The following is an 18,824-nucleotide window of genomic DNA, read 5'->3' as shown; positions in this document are numbered from 1 at the left end:
TTCTGCCACATGGAGCCTATTTATTAGGATTGCCAGATAATAAACTCTGTTGGATATTAAAATATTAATATGCTAAAACATGGACATATTAAAATATAGAGTAATTTTTCAACTATATCAAATTTTAGAGTAATTTTTTCGACTAGAATCTTGGCAAGTTGAGAATAGCACTTGGTTAGGTGGGCTAATTTTTCTCGACCAAACGTCAAAATTTACGCCCTTGCCCATATTTCAATATATCAATATTTTGATATGCAAACAATGGGACCCACACTACCTTTGATTAGAAAATAAAAAGGCTATACACCAGAACAGGTCACGTAATTTAATTTACTGCACCAACAACACAAGAGACACTTCTATATAGTTGCCGAACACATACCACCCTAAGTTACCCGCCGAAACAACCAATCCAACGTGAAATGTAACAAAGTTCATGCAACTTTATGATACTACTACATGTATATTTATATCCTTATTATGTGTGCCCTTCCAAAAAATGAACTCAGCCCACGAGACTGCATTGGCGTCGGGGGCGGTCGCCGCCGTCATTTCTTGAACAAGTCGGCCGTGAAGGTGACGCCGGTGCCAGGCAGCCAGGCGAGCCCGCCGATGAACCGCCGGACGGTAAACCGGCCGGCAACGGCGGCATCGGCGATCACGTGGTACGCGGGCCACTTCACCCGCCCCGCGACGCCCGCGTCGGCGGTTTTTTCATTTTTATATTTTTTAAAAATTAAAATTTCAAAAATATATGTCCGTTTTCAAATATTTCAAAAATATACCCCGGTCGCTCTCCCATAGGGCGACAGGGCCAAAGTGTTTTTTTTTTTTCTTCAAATTTGCAACGAAGTCCCTGGAGAAAAAAAAGGGACCTGTCGCCCCCCCAACGGGCGACAGGGTCCTGTCGCCCACCCCTCGGGCGACAGGCCCCTGTCGACCGTTGGGGGGGCGACAGGCCCCCCTTTTTTTCCCAGGGACTTTTATTTTTCCAGGGACCTATTTTGAGCTATTCGAGCGTGTATTCGTCATCATCGTCGGCAAGATCTCGGCTGCTAACTCCTACCGCACGTAACTTGTCCTTCATTAAATCACGGGAAAAAATCGCAAGAACTTCCCTTATTTCACGAGCATTATGGAACCCACAAACATAATAAGTTCACACCAGTAATATCTATAGAAACAAATGACAAGTAACCTACCACAATCATAAACATCGGATACAAATAAGCGGTCCACAGCTATCTCATTACAAATAAACATCAGATACATCTAACCACCCCTAGGGCGTCGGACCCTCTTAGCCCTCTGCTGGGCACGGACATGTCCCTCGGAGTAGGTGAGAACATCCGGAGACCTCACCTGTCGCTCAGGACGCACAAGGGGCTGCGGTGTCTGCTGCTGAGAGATCCCAAGTGGTGCTCCTCCTAGCTGTGAATACCCCAAGACATCGGGGTCACCTTGCGCGGCAGGCTCTTCTGGACTCAAGCTGTCGAAGTCGTCTAAGGTGAATGTCTCGTTATCTGGTCGAAAGGAGGAAGAAGAAGGTCCGGCGCCCGCATCGGGGTAGAATCCTACGCAAAAAATGTGGATGTTAGCGTACGCTCGTATATTTCGTAATGACATGTAGAAACCGAAATACGAAACATAAATTAACCTGTGTACGCCGGTATCTGTGGCCCCGGTACCATCCTTGGATACGGTCCGCCAACTGGTGCTGTCCCTCTAAACATTTCAGTATGGCCGAACGCAGTAGCTGGATCATATCCTATATGTGATATTACTAAATATGTAGGAACACTTGATGTAATTTTAAAGAGATATGTACGTTACCTGCACTTGGGAAGAACTGCGACGTCGGCTCGTGCATGGTCGACGGACACGGGAACGACGACGAGGCCTGAGACGACCCGTGGCTGTCTTCGTACTGCACACGGCTTCCGAAGTTGTGCGCTACCTGACGCAACTGATCACGCTGCCTCGACCATGCCTCTGTCTGTTCAAACTGGGTCATTGGGGATCCGGCACGTACCCTCGTCAGGTAAGTCGAGCAGTCCGTCTCCATCATGTTGCAAAGGTGAAGCTACATCAATTCAGTAAAGTTACAAACACATTAATTATCTTATGAATATGATTATATATATATGCAAATATGATCAAGAGACTCACCGCGCCTGCTAGTGCCTCCACGTGGTGCCGGCCATAGCCATCCTGAGGCCTCGCCTGGTGTGGCTGCGGGTGAGTGTCAACAAAAACCAGACGAGCCCGAGTCCGGGGTAAGTACCAGGTGAGGTAAGCCCTAAAGGAACTGTCTGTGTGTGGTCCTGTTGGATGGACCAAGAGCTCGTCTGCCTGTTCCCATTGGTCCACCCACGGCTGGATCTTGGTGAGCCAATCATCAGAGCACGGCAAGCCACTCCTTGACAACCTACAAAGTGGATTACGAAGAATCGTTAGATTCGACACGAATGTATGAGCCAAGTTCATTCATAATTACCTGTGGTCCTGGCGACTGACACGCTCCAACGCGGTGGGCACCGGAAACTCCTGGCGCTGCCCAAACTGTCTCCTGACTCTCCAGGGGCAATATGCCTCAACCGCGATGTCATAAACCAGGACGGCGGAAGTAAGCCGCAGGCTCGCATTCGCGGAGCAGTGCGAAGACAGGCCTGCTGGTGCACGTCTAGCCATAGCCTCTGGGCTGTAAGGCTCCCAGATAACGTCCTCGGGCGTCAGCATGTCGAGCTCCGAAACAAACTCAGGATATGCGCGTCTAACCCGCGCATGTGCCCAGGACCTTTGCATTCCGAATAAGTAAAATTAAAATTGCGCTAATACATCATGTAACAATGAATAACAAAATTAGATTTGATACGAACGTACCTGACGCCAGATCCAGATAGTTCCCATAGTGGGCCTCTCGTCCTCCTCGTCGCCGTACATGCCTCCGTGGTAAGGCTCGTGGCTGACAAAGGGCCGACCAACGGCTAGCCTCTCGTACGACCAAAGCTGTAGCAGTAGTGGACACCCTGACAGGATAGCGTTCTCATGTATCTTCATGCAACCGTCACAGAGTCCACGGTAAGTGGCTGCAAGTACCGCCTCACCCCAGCTGTAGGGCGGTACGTCCTCGTCCCCATCCGCAATCTCCCGTGCATACGGAAGGAGAATTCTATCGACCGAGTTGCCATGAGTGTTGTTGAACATGATGTAACCAAACAACCAAACAAAAAATGTCGAAACAAAGGAATACCGGCGAATACATAAGTCATAAACAATAATATTTCATTACATACCGGTCACACCAATCGTGGTGTATAGAGATCGCCTCGCCGGGTGGACGAGGACGTAGCACCTCTAGGGCTCGGTGCTCAACAGCTGCAAAGTAAGACCTGTGGCTCGAGTCGATCACTGGGTCTAGCAAGGAGTCCATCTCCATATCTGCATTCAAAAATATATGAGAACACATAGGTAAATATATATTTCATACAAACTGGACACATAAATATAATAATACTTCATTACATACCTTCATTACAATAATACAAACTGCCATATTTCATTACTACATATTACAAATAATGAAATACAATTGTGGATTATGACACCGAATGCCTTCCACGAGCAATTCTCGCCGATGCTCGTCTGAACGTAGGAGGTGCTCCATCTCTGGGATTTCCGGAAGGACCGACGTCAGCAGCATCGTGAAGTGCATTCTGAGGACACTTCTTGTAGTTGTGACTCAATGATCCACATTGGCTGCAACGCTTTTGTGCCTTGCTTGCTTCCGACTCGTCCATACCATTCCGAATACGACGTGTCTGACGGCGGCCTTTGCCTTTCTTAGTGGCTGGATCAGGAATAAACATCTTATTCTCATTATCCTGAGTGAAAGGCCCCACAATTCCAATCCCGTATACCTCATGTCCCCATGTGGATACAGCTGCTTCCTTGCTGAAGTACGGTGAAACAAATAGTCCTGGCTGTAATGCAGACTCTGCACATGCCGCAATGAGATGGGAGCATGGCATATGCAATAACTTAGACTTCATGCAGGAGCAGAATGCTTTGCCATCAACTGTAATCAAACTCTCCTGTATCACTCTATCTCTACGGATACCACGACCACTTCTATCCTTACATAGAACCACAAATCTATGCTCCATTGTACCTGTGGATATGACGCGGTGCAGTTTGGCCTTTTCAATCTTCTCTTGCATATATTGTGTCACTCTTTTGCAAAACTGAATTTGGGGGTTGCTGATGTTTATGCTTGCAGCCGTGTAACGCTCTCTGAAATACTTCATGCACCCATACATGATGAACTCAACAATTCCCACAAGTGGAAAGGCACGACAAGAACGCATAACCATATTGAAACACTCTGCATGGTTCGTTGTCTGAATACCATACCGTACTCCGTTGGTATCATAAAGGAATGACCATTTCTCCTTAGGTGCACCTCGAATCCAGTGTGAAAATGGCTTCTCAATTGAATCCCTAGCCTCTGCAGCCTGACTCGTGCCTGCTCCTGATGCCCTTACCTTCACTAGCTCTGCAGTCAACTGATCAAGCATCTGCCATAATGCATTGAATTTTCTCTGTTGATTTTGGGTGCACAACCTCTTAAACAGGTTCTTAAGATCCTTGTTCTTGAAGTGTTCATAGAAGTTTGCACCCATATGCCTAATGCACCACATGTTTTGGACATCAGGCCATAATGGAGGCGTTGTCGCAGTTCCACGTTGCAATTTCAGTATTGATTGCAGGATACCTGCATGCCTATCACTAATAAGGCACACATCTGGACGTGCCGCAACAACATGATCCTTCACTCGTTCAAGGAACCAATACCAACTGTCTATGTTCTCATTCTCAACAAATGCAAATGCGAGCGGAACAATTTGGTTGTTGCAATCTACACCGATTGCGGTGAGTATCTGACCTTTATACCTTCCAGTCAAAAATGTGCCATCAATGCAGATCACCGGAAGACAAAACTGAAATGCTCTAACAGAAGCACCTATGCAAAAGAAGGCTCGTTGCATAATTCTTTGTCCCCTAGTCACGGCTGGTAAAAGGTATGTGTCATAAAAGCTTCCAGGATTTCTAGCAGCAACCTGGGATAACATACGAGGTAGGTTATCATATGATGCCTCGTATGTGCCGAACCGCATCTCGAACACCCTTTGTTTAGCCCGCCATGCCTTCAAATAACTGATGGTGTACTGGTAAGTCTGCTCAATGTGTCGAACAATCATTTTTGGCTCATAATTTAGGTTGTCCATAATAAACCCATACATTTGCTTTGCAACAAAGTCGCATGATATATTGCGATGCGAGGGAAGAACTTCTGACAGCAAACAAATGTGCTCTGTGACAATGGAACATTTCCAGTTTGACTTCCATTTTCCCTTGAATGCATGTACTCGCCATGGACATCCAGCATTCACACACTTTACCTCATATTCTTTACTGCCAGACTTTACGACTCTGAATTCTCGTTTCAATGAGATTGCCCATAGTCTCACAGCATCTTTTACGGCTTCAATATTTGGATATGTTGCACCTTGCACTACCTCATTCCCTCTGTACTCCCACTCCTGATTTCGTACATCTTATGCGACATGACTGCAAAAACCATGCTATTTCCACTCTTTTGGCAATGAGTACTGCTCGTCATCAGATGAGTCCTCATATTCTTCCATCTCTATTGCGGTTTGGTCTTCTGCCTCCATGTCGTCCACAATGCTATGTATTCTATCTCCCTCATCAGCAAGGCCCTGTGGTCCCATGTTTTGGTTCTCTGTCTCTTCTGACTCATCTTGCTCAACATAATTGGTCTCTCTTCGAATACTCGGAGTTCCTTGATCTGCACAATGTTGGATTTCATTTTGTGTCTTCTCCCGGATTTGAACAAGAATGGCCAGAGGCCACCCACGCTCTAGAGCTGCTTGCATGTACTTCTGCCAGTCATCAGTGCTGTGTATCATCATTAATTCTCATAATTCACTTTCTACCTCCCAATTAACAAGAGACTGGACAGTGATCACATGTGTCAACGGATCAACATGGAACCCACGCTGCAGCCACTTACATATGGAACCAAAACTCCTTTCCAGAGGTTTATCTATGCCGCTAGATGTGCGCTTAAAGGCAGAAAGATCTACTCTATTTGGCCCATACATAACATTGTATTCACCATAAAATACTTGAAACTGCATCTTGCTCGACATATCTATATATCACATAATACTTATCGAGTTATACTCTTTACTTCACTACCTTATTCAATAATCCGTAAAAACTAAGTATGAAATTCAATTACAACGTATAAGTATTCATAACTACGTGATGACACTCACATTCTATACTGCATAAATGGTTCTACTAATTTTCTAAACTAATTTACTACTACGTAACTAACTAAAGTATCATTGAACTCCTACTTAAATGGTTCTACTATAGCACTAATTAAATCAAATTACTCATATTAAAATACGTAGTACTTAAATATAACAATATTTAAACTAAATGTACTAACCTGCAGATCACAAGTGCTGAATCCGGCAGGGCTTCGCCGCTTTCCTTCTCCTCACTCCTCTCTTTTTTTCTGGATTTTTGGTGGAATTTTCGGGCTCAAATGAGGAGGGAAGGGGAGGGCTTGAGTTTATATAGGGGGTACCCCCGGTCGCCCGCGGGGGGGGGGGGCGACAGGTCCCCTGCCGCGCCCGTGGGCTGGGCCCAGCGGCGGTCGCCCGTGGGCTGGGCGACAGGCCCCTGTCGCCCCCCCAACGGGCGACAGGTTTTTTTTTTATTTCTAGGGACCTGATTGCAAATTTGAAAAAAAAATTTCACTTAAGGCCTGTCGCCCTATGGGGGGCGACCGGGGGGTATTTTTGAAATATTTCAAAACGGACATATATTTTTGAAATTTTAATTTTTAAAAAATATAAAAATGAAAAAACCGCCCCGCGTCGGTCCCGTAGTTCCCGCACTCCCTGTAGAACAGCCTGGCGAGCGCCACGCCGCGCTCCCCGGAGCTGGTGGTGGCCCACTCCAGCCACCCGCGGGCCTGCACGCCAGGCCCAGGTAAGACTCCATGACCACCGCCCGCGAGAAGGGCTTCCACAGTCGGACCAGGACGTCGGGTGCCGGGCCTCCACCACGCAGCCGTGGAAGACGAAGCCCGTGTTCTGGTTCGGGTCCTTGCGGCCCTGCGCGTTGACGCTACCGGCCTGGCCGGGCAACAGCGTGGCCATGAGCGTCCGCTGGAGGATGGCGACGCCGTTGCCGAAGACGAAGTCGACGGTGCCGGAGACGCGGCAGTCGCGATAGAACTGCCGGAGCGAGTGCGCGTACAGCGTGTCCTGGTGGCCCTCCACCGCCACGCGGAAGAAGGCGGAGCGGTCCAAGTCCACACGCAGCGCCACCGCCTGGTGCGCCGCCGGCCCCGCCGTGTTCCGGATCGTCAGGTCCCGGGCGACGAACCCGCGCCGGCCACCGCTGCATGCCCAGCAAAGGTTAAGACGGCGACATGGCCACATGGGATGAGATGGCAGCTGGCTGCAATGGCCAATGGAGGAAGAATAGTAGAACACATGTGCATCCTGCCTTTCGAAATTAAACAAAGCAGTAATGCATGGCAATAACTCTGCCGCCGCGAGCTTTATCGACGGTCATGTACTTACCGAATGTGGCGCTCCAGAAGGTGGTCCAGCCGCCGGAGAAGCTCCGGCTGCCAGAGATCACCGTCTCGCCCATGCCCTCGCCGACGAGCATGAGGTTGGTCTTCTTCTTCCTCACCTCCACGTTCTCGTGGTAGACGCCCCTCTTCACGTAGATCACGTACTTCCTCTTGCTGTGGATCGGCGCCCACGCCACCGCCTCGCTGACGGTCCGGTACGGCCCGCTGCCGTCCTGCGCCACCACGACGTCCACGCGCGTCGGCCGGACGCCGGCGCGGCGCGCTTGAGCAGCAGCTCCTCGTCCCCGCCGCCGCCGCCGTCCTCGATGTCCATCACCCACTGCGGCAGCTCCGAGCCGGGGCCGCCGCCGCCACCCATGCCGTTGTTCGGCGCGTGATGCTGCGCAGACGCTTGTGCATGGCGAGGAGGTTGCTGACCAGCTGCGAGAGCTGCGCCACGACCGCCTCGACGCGGCGCAGCAGGCGGTCGTCGGTGCCGCGGAAGCCCTCGAGGCAGGTGTCCTGGTTGCCCAGCCGAGCTCGTCGACGGAGTACCCAGCAGCTCGACGCAGTCCCGCACCGCCATCTCCTCGCGCGCGTGGTTGGACAGCGAGGCGAGGCCCCTGACGGCCCCGGCGGTGCCCACGGCCTCGCTCAGCGTGCCGAGCAGCGTGGCGTGGAGGACCGGCATGGGCCCGCTCCCCGCGCCGCCCCGCGCCGTGTCGAGGTGCGTCACGCACGCCTCGCGCCCGCCGGCCGACGGCGGCAGCAGCGAGACGTTGACGCAGGCCTGGCACCGCAGCGCGTCCTCGAAGGCCTCTGTTGGGAAACGGGTAGGCTACGCTAGCACCACTACCGCATATACCCAAGGCGCTTGCGAGTAGAAGATCATAGATCGTTACCAAGAGGCGCAGCGCAGCGGAAGAAGTCGCGCGTCGATGTAGAGGAAGTAGTCGATCACGTCCCACGAACCGAGCTCCTCGTACTTGATCCCAGCAGCCGATCAGCGTAGCAGTCGCAGCAGCGCCTCCACGGAGTCCACACGTACGGGGATGAAACGCCGGGCGTCGGTGTGCTAGCACCGCACGCACGGCAAGGGCGGCGGCCGAGAGAGAGGGAGGGGCGGCGGCTAGGGAGGTGGCGCAGCTCAGGGTTTCGCCCCCTAGCCCCTCCCTCGTATATATAGGGCGTACTAATGGGCTTCTATCTCATAGACCCATTAGTAACCCTAATCCCTCTTGGATCAATATCCTTTTGGGCCTTTAAACTGTATTGTGATGATGGGCTCTTGGGCATATCACCAACAGCCTCCGCCTCGCCCGTGCTGTCGAACGGCAGGCCGGCGAACACGGCGCGCCCATCGCCGCACCGCACGGCGGCGAGGAGGAGCACGGACGTCAGCATCAGCAGGAAGGAGGAGGAGGCCATTGTTGTTGACGAAGCTGCATGCAGGTTGCGAGCACCCGCGAGCTGAGGGAGCGCGCTGCCATGAGCACGAGGGGGGCGCGCGTGTATATTCAGCGCGTGCCTTGCACTCCCTGGTGTCGATGGAGGCAAGGTATAGTTTGCTGGGGAAGATGTTGTCTTGTAATCCTGTCAATGTATGCATTAGCTAGTTGCTGCATTAGTTAGTTGCACGTTTGTTAGTTGCACGTTTGTTGCATAGGCGTAGATATCGCGGGAGTACTGGAGATGTGCGTAGTACTCGCCGTGACCGCCACAGGGAGTGTCCGGGTCTCTCGCCACAACGTCGCCCGCCGTGCATGTCGCACGGGCGATCCAAAGAATGCGGGCGCACCGTGCAGCGGCTGCGTCATGGCGGAGATGGAGAGCCTCAGGCTCATGTATCCATGCATCTATATAGAAAGAAAACGGCAACATCTGAGCTGCGCCAGTTCGCAGTAAATATCTTCTCCCGTGCGTTCTGTTCATCGTGTTCGTGCTAACCGCCCTCCACCTCTCGCGTGCGTTCCACTCTCGTGTCTGCGTTTCTTCTCCGATCAACGGCGACGACGTTCAAGGTCGCGGCAGATACTGTCAGGCCCAACAACTGATATCAGAGCCGGTTCATGGTGGGATGTTCTACGGTGGTTCCATAAGCCCACCGCGTGAGCCACCAAAGAAGAAGTACGTGGTGTCGAGAAAGTTACCAGCGGTGAGGAAGATGGGTGAAGGCGACATCGCGTCGGCTTCAGGATCCAGTGGCGTTCGTGAAGGCTCATTGATGTGGCCAATGCTCACGCGCACCAATTACACTGAGTAGGCCATGTTAATGCAGTGTAACTTTGAAGCCATGGAGATTTGGGAGGTGATCGAGCCCGGTGGCGCCGGCGTCAAGCCATCACAGGACCGACAGGCGATGAGCGGGCTCCTGCGCTCCGTGCCAAGGGAGATGTGGCAGCCGCTGGGGTCCAAGAAAACCATGAAGGAAGCATGGGAGGTAGTGAAGCGGATGCGTCTTGGCGCGGATCGCGTGAAGGAAGTGAATGCCTAGAAACTTCTACAGGAGTTTGAGAACATAGTGTTCAAGGAGGGAGAGACCGTAGAGGATTTTGGCACGAGAATCTCAAATCTCGTGGCCAATCTGAAGTCGTTGGGGGGGAGGTTATAGAAGAATCCAAGGTTGTGAGGAAGTTTCTTCGTGTTGTCCCGGCTCGACTCGGTCAAATTGCTGTCTCCATAGACATGTTCTGTGATACTAAAACCCTGAAGCTAGAAGAGTTGGTTGGGCGGCTTCGCGCAGCAGAAGATCGTCTTGAGGTGAACGTCGAGCAGATCACCGACAAGGCCGGGCGTCTCCTCCTGGCTGAGGAGGATTGGCTTGCAAAGCACAAACACCGATTCCAGTCCAACTCAGTCAAGGACGGGACCGGTGCGAGTGCAGGAGGTCCAAAAGGCAAGGGGGGATTCTAATCTGATGGTGGCGGGTCGAGCTTAGGAGGTTCGGCCAGTGGTGGCGCCATCAAATTGACGAAGGAAGGAATACCGCGCCGGAAGGGTAGGTGCCGCAACTGTGGCATCTATGGACATTGGGCAGAAGATTGCAAGAGGCCCAAGAAAGAAAAAAAGGAGGAGAAGAAGGAGGCAGTGAACATGGCCGTTGCAGATGCTGATCAGCCGGCGCTGTTCATGGTGTCGACAATAGGCACAAATCGTGTCACGAAGGGAGTTGTGCATCTCGCCGAGAAGAATGTGGTGCCGGTGGTGTGTGATGATGACACATGGGTGTTGGACACTGGTGCTAGCAACCATATGACTGGGAACCGGGTGGTGCTGTCACAGCTAAAAGATGACGTGCACGGTTCTGTCAAGTTCGGCGACGGCTCCTGCGTCGAGATCTGCGGGATCGGATCAGTGGTGATCGAGGGTCGCCACCAGGAACACAAGGTACTGTCTGATGTCTATTATATTCCCAAATTAAAGAGCAATATAGTTAGCCTTGGGCAGCTCGAGGAAGGGGGATGTGATGTTAGACTGTGCAACGGGAGATTGAGGGTGTTTGACCGAGAGGAGAATATGTTGATTAGTGCTCCTCGTACTGGTAATCGTCTGTACACAACCAAGTTTGGTGTAGTACTACCTGTGTGTTTGCTGTCAAAATTCTCTGAAGAAGCTTGGAGGTGGCATGCACGTTTTGGTCATCTGAATTTCAGAGCCCTGCGTGAGCTTGGCAGAATGAACATGGTGGATGGCATGCCCATGGTGGACCGTGTGGAGCAAGTGTGTGATGGCTGTACCCTGGGAAAGCAGCATCGTGCACCATTCCCACAGGTCTCCAATTATAGAGCTGAAAGAGGACTTGAATTGATTCATGCAGATTTGTGTGGTTAGGTGACACCTCAGACACTTGGGGGGTGTTCATATTTTCTCTTGGTTGTGGATGACTACAGTAGGTACATGTGGGTTGAAATATTGAAAACCAAAGATCAAGCACTGACTCACCTGAAGAAGATAAAGGAGAGAGCTGAGGTGGACCGTGGTGTCAGGCTGGATCACCAGCTGGGGTGCAGTGGCACACACCACCAGACAGTGCTAGTTCGGGTTCAGAAGAAGGTCCAAAGAGATATAGACATCTGTCAGACTTGTATGACAACACTGAAGTAGTCAATGATTTTGAGTACAGTGGACTGTGTCTTTTGGCAGCTGATGAACCAGCAAGCATAGAGCAGGCTCTGGGAGAACAATGTTGGAGGGATGCAATGGCAGCAGAATTGCAGTCCATAAAAGAGAACAAGACATGGGAAGTGTCTGAACTACCTAAAGGGCAAAATGCAATTGGGCTCAAGTGGGTGTTCAAAGTAAAAAAGGATCCTGCAGGAAACATAGTCAAGCATAAGGCAAGACTAGTTGTAAAAGGATATGCACAGACTCAGGGGGTGGATTTTGATGAAGTCTTTGCACCTGTGGCAAGACTGGAGACAGTGAGACTCTTTGTTAGCTCTAGCTGCTCATGGTCAGTGGGAGGTACACCACATGGATGTGAAGTCAGCCTTTTTGAATGGAGAACTGCAAGAGGATGTCTATGTCCAACAACCACCGGGTTTTGGTGATCCAAGATATGCAGGCAAGGCTCTGAAACTGAAAAAGGCACTGTATGGCCTTAAACAGGCTCCAAGAGCATGGGACACAAAGCTTGATGTTGAGCTGAAGGGACTTGGGTTCCAAAAGAGTGATGTTGAGCATGCTGTGTACAGAAGGGCAGAAGGAGATTCTTTTCTGCTAGTTGGGGTTTATGTGGATGACATAATCATCTGTGGGCCAGACAGTCAGAGAATCACCAAATTCAAGCAACAAATGATGAAGTTGTTCAGTATGAGTGATTTGGGACTGTTAAGCTACTACTTGGGAATAGAAGTTAAGCAGAAGCCTGGTGAAATCACTTTGTGCCAGGGTGCTTATGCTTCTAAGATTGTGGAGCTGTGTGGGATGACAGGGTGTAATCCAAGTGACACTCCAATGGAACAGCGTGTGAGGCTAGTTGAAGGTGTCAAAGGAACTGAGATTGATGTCACCAAGTACAGGAGTATCATTGGTAGCCTAAGGTACCTGGTGAACACTAGGCCAGACATAGCTTATGTTGTGGGGCTGGCAAGCAGATTTATGGAGGCACCAAGCAATGAGCATTGGGCAGCAGTTAAAAGGATAGTGAGGTACATTGCAGGTACACTAAACTATGGCTGCAGGTATGTCTCAGGGAAGAGCTCAGAACACAACTTGTTGGGGTTCACTGATAGTGGTTATGGTGGTGATCTGGTTCATCGCAGAAGCTCTACAGGCATTGTGTTCTTCCTGGGACCAAACTTGGTGACTTGGACCTCTCAAAAACAAAAGTCAGTAGCTCTGTCCACTTGTGAAGCTGAATACATGGCTGCAGCAGCAGGTACCTGTCAGGGTGTGTGGCTTAGCCGTTTGTTGGCAGTATTGACTGGTGAGCAGATTCAGAAGTTCAGACTGTTGATCGATAACAAGTCAGCAATTGAGTTGAGCAAGAATCTAGTCTATCATGAGAGAAGCAAACACATTGATACACGGTATCATTATATTCGAGAGTGTATCAGCAATGGTGAAGTGGTTGTAGATCATGTGAGCACTGTAGGACAATTGGCTGATATCCTGACCAAGGCACTGCCAAGGGTGAGGTTCATCGAGCTGCGTGGGAGGATTGGAGTCATCAACATTCGACAGGATTAAGGGGGTGATTTGTTGTCTTGTAATCCTGTCAATGTATGCATTAGCTAGTTGCTACATTAGTTAGTTGCACGTTTGTTAGTTGCACGTTTGTTGCATAGGCGTAGATATCGCGGGAGTACTGGAGATGTGCGTAGTACTCGCCGTGACTGCCACAGGGAGTGTCCGGGTCTCTCGCCACGATGTCGCCCGCCGTGCATGTCGCACGGGCGATCCAAAGAATGCGGGCGCACCGTGCAGCGGCTGCGTTGTGGCGGAGATGGAGAGCCTCAGGCTCATGTATCCATGCATCTATATAGAAAGAAAACGGCAACATCTGAGCTGCGCCAGTTCGCAGTAAATATCTTCTCCCGTGCATTCTGTTCATCGTGTTCGTGCTAACCGCCCTCCACCTCTCGCGTGCGTTTCACTCTCGTGTCTGCGTTTCTTCTCCGATCAACGGCGACGACGTTCAAGGTCGCGGCAGATACTGTCGGGCCCAACAGAAGAAAGGTGATTTTTTTTTGTCTCCGAGGAAAAGGGGGTTCCTTAAGGCGGTAAGCTCTTGCCATTTCTGCCATGATTAGCTTTCGACCGAATCGAAGGTTGCATTGGCTCGTGCTTTGTCGCAGTGACAGCATCAGGACACAGGATTCAGACAACTGACGGTGTGGGTCGATCGATCTCAGGCAAGCGACGCGGGAGGTATCCGGAACTTCGGAAGCACGGAGGTGATCCGCGGGCCGGGGCCAGATTGTGCCATGCTTGCTGGGCAATTCACATGCGTGTGCACGCATCGGATGCGCGATCGCGAGGATGCCCTGGCAGCCTGGCTATACTTAGCCAAACGGACCGTCCAGCCACGACACGGCACTAACCCGACGAAACACGGCATGGCATGGCAGGGCATGACACGATGTGGCACGGTAGTGCTACCGTGCCGTGCCGTATAATGTCGTCGTGCCGAGGCATCGGCCCAAGCACGGGCCCTACGAGGGCGTCGGCATGCCGTGCCGTGCCCTTGGGCACAATAGCACGGCAGTGCTCAGGCCAGAGGGGTGACAGAGGCGGCTGGAGCAGAGTAGGGAGGAGGGAGGTCGGATGACGGCAACGGCAACGGCGACCTGCGCGGGGGATGACAGCGGCGGCCGGGATGACCTGCGCAGTGGTTGCCGAGGGCGACGGCGGCCTGTGCAGGAGGCGGCGGCAGGAGGCATGACGACGACGGCAGCCAGGGACGACCTGCGCAGAGTTAAAACCCTAGCAGTGGAATCAGGCAACGTGGCGGGTTTTGTGGTTCCCCTGGTTCGGTTCTGGGAGGGGGATGGAAATGGCCGACTCGCTCCGCATGCCACACACCACACGAGCTGGGCCTGATTTTACCGGCCGACCTCTAGTTTCAGCCTAATATTTGACCTCGCTGCTGGCGCCAATCCTATCCATTTTCGGAGCGGAATTTTTTTTCTTCCCTCACCTTCCACTCCCAGTACTTGGGACTAGTGTTTTGCGCGCGCCACGCGCGCGGCAAAGAACAGTGCTTCAAAAGTCGTTAGGATGGAAAGGAAAATAAGATTACAGTGCGAAGTTATAGTACATCTTAGGCTAAAGTCACAGCAACTAAACAGATACCTTTATACATTATACATGTGGAGCTGCACATTTTATGGTGTGCAAAATTCTCATGACTCAAAAGATCACACGTTTTGTGGTAACATGATACGCGGACATCACGCCATATATAACAATATGTTGCTTTGGGTAGTCTAATATCGACATGCACGGTTGTTAGTTTAGCATGGAGAGACATATATTTCAGCATCTCCAAGAGTTCCTAATATTTTCTTCTCAAAACTTGTTGTTTGCCAACTCTCCAAATAGGTATGAGAATGCAAAAAAGAGTTCATCTCCAATAGTTTCCTATTTTACTCTCTAAAAATGAGAAATTGTGACCCCACAAGGATAATTCCACGTGAAACTTCCATGGCTGGCGGATAGAAGCTTCTTGCAAGTCAGATTGCCGGTGATTTAGGGCACGAGAGGGCTTGGAATTTGGGGGAAAAGAAAGAGGACGACGAGGGGGATTCTGTTTTACCTCTTACTTGTGCCGATGATGCACCGTGACGGCCGGAATCGGTGCGAGAAGAAGTGGGGCACAGGCCATGGCGGATAGGCCAACGGCGGCGGCGGCGGCCACAGAAACTAAACCCTAAATCCTAGAAAGCGGGAAAAACCCAAAAGAATGGATGGGATCCATGGCGCGAAGGAGGAGCTGCGCGGGGAAAAAGACGGGGCGAGGAAAAAAAAGTCACGAGGGAGGGGCGATCGGGAGCGATGGAAGCGTGTGTATTTTTACGCACAAGTGAATCAAATTTGCCAATTGTTAGAAGATGGGAAACTAGGATGGAGAGAGAGTGATTTTTTTTTCTTTTTCCAAAAAAACAAAGATAGGAAAGAAAAATAGGGTACTCTTGGAGATGCTCTAATGGCGTAAACTAAGAGAGCTTGTTGCTGTTCGTGGGGAAGGAATAATCATCCCAACAGGTAGAGATGACATATTATTTGGTGTATAGACATATTATTTGGTTCGATCTATTGCCATTCTACAGTGCAGCAACTGAACTGAATTTGAACAATACTCCGAATGTTCTCTACCCTACTTCACTTTTGAACAGCCTACATAAATGATGAAGATAGGAGGATGAAGCCCTCAAATGTACCTTTTTTATTTCCCTTGTTGCTGAACTCCATATAGATAAGGTATTGACAAAGGAAAATCTTTGCAAATGAAAGATGTATAGTATAGATGTCAGAAATAAAAAAAACATAATCAAATTGGTTCATACTTTTCTTTAAGTCTGCAACAAAATTCATGCCTTAACTGATTTCTTTTTTTTTTTGCAAAACTTAACTGAAGCAAATTAAATGCTTGATGATCAGATAGACAACTTGTTGTGACACATAGTTGGAACCTCAAGCAAGAGCACATCCAATGAAGGTTTAAATTTTGTTGAAATTGCTCAATTACATATAACATATGGATAAATTTTTACCCAAGTGCAGAAATCACTTAAGCTTTTTGGGAATTCATGCATGACCAGATAACAAAAAACACAAACACTTTTGGATGCTTAACTCATTTGCAATTCTGTCCAACCAAATTACACAATAAACATCCCAGATATAGATCGAAAAGTATCCTTTTTCATTGCGGAGTATGGATCTAACATAGAAAGTGGTTGCAGGTACATTTGTTATTTCTGTTCCATCTTGCACAATATAAGTACTAAGAAAGTATATATAGAATCGTCTGACAACTTTAACCATGGAAAATAAGATACTTTAGTCAAGGCATCTTAATCATTAGCCACTGAGGTTCTATATAGCTTCAATCAGGTATGAGCTGCACATCAATTTCAAATGATCAGAAATTTTTTCTAAAGGTTTTACTGATCTAAAACTATTTGACATGTAATTGTCAAAATATTAGCCATTCTAGAATTTTGTCTTTTACCTGTAAGTTGGTAGGGGCCCACGCTATTTGTTTCATGGCTGCTGTCATTTGAAGGCTCTGAACAAATATTTCTGGAAGGGTTATCTGCTTGGCATTTTGTTTTGCTGTGATAGATGCAAAGCAAGTGGATTTGATGATGTTACAAGGAATAGCATACTTCCGACATGAATGGTGGGAATAACTTGATTGTAAGGTGTTTGTCATTCTGATTCACTAAGCAATAAAGACGAAGAACCCAGCCACTGACCAAAATAAATTGGAAAGGAAAAAAATGAGATTCTTTGGAATACTGAAGCACTGTATAAGTTAAAGACAAGGTAAATTGACAGCTCGCAATAAGTAATAAGTGAATACAAGATTAGCTGGACATTTAATTAGGTAAGTTAAACTAAATAGAATGGAATCTGAATAAACTTGAAAAGGGAAAACTGGGAAAGCAAAAGGATTTCAATTTGGCTTTTAAATCATAACCTACTGAATGAAAGAATTGACTTAATATCAAATAATCTTGATCAAGCAGGAAAAATACATAGTAAGTGAAAAACAATTAGAAGTCCATCTTCTTGATATAGCCTTCACTTTGCCAAAGAATTGTTCCATTGCCAACAGAGCTTCTAGTGTCATGTCACAACTGGAGCATACTGTCGAGCACCTTTCAAGCAACAGTTATGACATGAGAAGAAGTGCTAGTAGATTCAGAAAACAGCATATGAAGGAGGCATTGAGCAGCCCCGTCACTCTCAAGAACCAAGCACGGCCGCTGCTGCCTGATGCTTCATCCATAAGTTTGGCACAGCCATGGCGGAGGGAAGGAGATGACAGTGGATGTGGAAAGGGTCTGAATAATATGCATACCTGAATCGTTGTTTACTGAGTCGTGAGCAGCGAGTTATTGGCTTACTACCCACGCTCCTATCGAGTTGCTACTCGCTCAAATCAGACAACTTCACGTTGGGCCAATTTTCTGTCCACCTAAAAGAAAAGGCAAACTAAAGCTCAAAGGTCAATCTTGCGTTGCCTGGCGAGAAAGACGAGGGAAGGGAGGAGAGGAGAGGGATGATAGGGCGTCCATGGCCACCACAACGAGGTACTGCTGAACCTCACCTCATCATGCTGCTTGCCTGTCTCCGCTGGTGTGGGGACCGGCGGCGAGTTCTAGGTCCCAGCGAGGTGGTCTTGTCGATAATAGTGAAAAAGGATCAGTGAATCAGCTCCAGTACTAGACAGGCGCTGGCATCGCTCTTGGTTGGCCTTTGTAAGGATTGGCCAAGAAAGGGTTGAATTGGGATTTTTTCTAATTTCTATCTAGTCCTTAACTTATACTAGTATTGTCCAATCTATAAATTTGAAACCTAGTCACTAGAGCATGCTAGCACAAGATCTTTAGGTAGGCAAACACACTATCATGATCATGTTGCCTAAAAGATATCACACTAGCAAGATCAAGACCAAAACAAAAAGGTCACACTACTATACAAGTTGTCCTAGTCAAACTACAAGCAATCAAAGGCAAGAGTAACAACAAAAGGATTTAATTGGTTGAAATAAAAGTAAGAGACACGAGACAACCGGATTTTTTCCCGTGGTATCGAGGAGTTTACGCTCCCCCCTAATCCACGTTGGAGCACCCACATAAGGGTATAGCTCCCTTGCTTCACCAAGGAGCAAGTGATCACTAAGAATGCTCTTTTTCCATCTCCGAAACAGCGAGCTTCACACCGTGTACAATCTTCTTGTATTGGGGCTCCTACAAACTCCAAGAGCTCATCAAGAACCTCCCGATCACCAAGACCGGCTAGGTGCCGTCAAACACCAAGAGTAACAAGCTCCTAAGCCTTCACTTGACCTACACTCAGTTGGCCCTAGCTCAAGCACACTTGCTACACTTGCAAAGGATGAAATCTTCAAGGTTGAAGCACAAACAATTCACTAGATCTTTTCTCTTTTGCTCAAAGCACT

The 18,824-nt window shown here is 49.1% G+C and overlaps 1 long non-coding RNA gene and 1 pseudogene across 1 annotated transcript; both read right to left on the bottom strand.

Annotated features, from left to right (window-relative positions):
• Positions 1–273: 273 nt before the first annotated feature.
• LOC120674650 lies at positions 274–9,115 on the bottom strand (annotated as a pseudogene).
• A 6,938-nt stretch (positions 9,116–16,053) lies between these two features.
• Positions 16,054–18,113, bottom strand: LOC120676822. Its single transcript, XR_005676002.1, has 3 exons — positions 17,970–18,113; positions 16,866–17,837; positions 16,054–16,754 (listed from the first exon to the last, which is right to left on the bottom strand). It is a non-coding gene; the product is annotated as an uncharacterized LOC120676822 (long non-coding RNA).
• Between the last annotated feature and the right edge of the window lie 711 nt (positions 18,114–18,824).

Source organism: Panicum virgatum, chromosome 5N (assembly GCF_016808335.1).
Source record: "Panicum virgatum strain AP13 chromosome 5N, P.virgatum_v5, whole genome shotgun sequence".
NCBI lineage: Eukaryota > Viridiplantae > Streptophyta > Magnoliopsida > Poales > Poaceae > Panicum > Panicum virgatum.
Note: the sequence above shows the minus strand (reverse complement) of the source record. Positions and strands in the feature narration are given on the sequence as shown.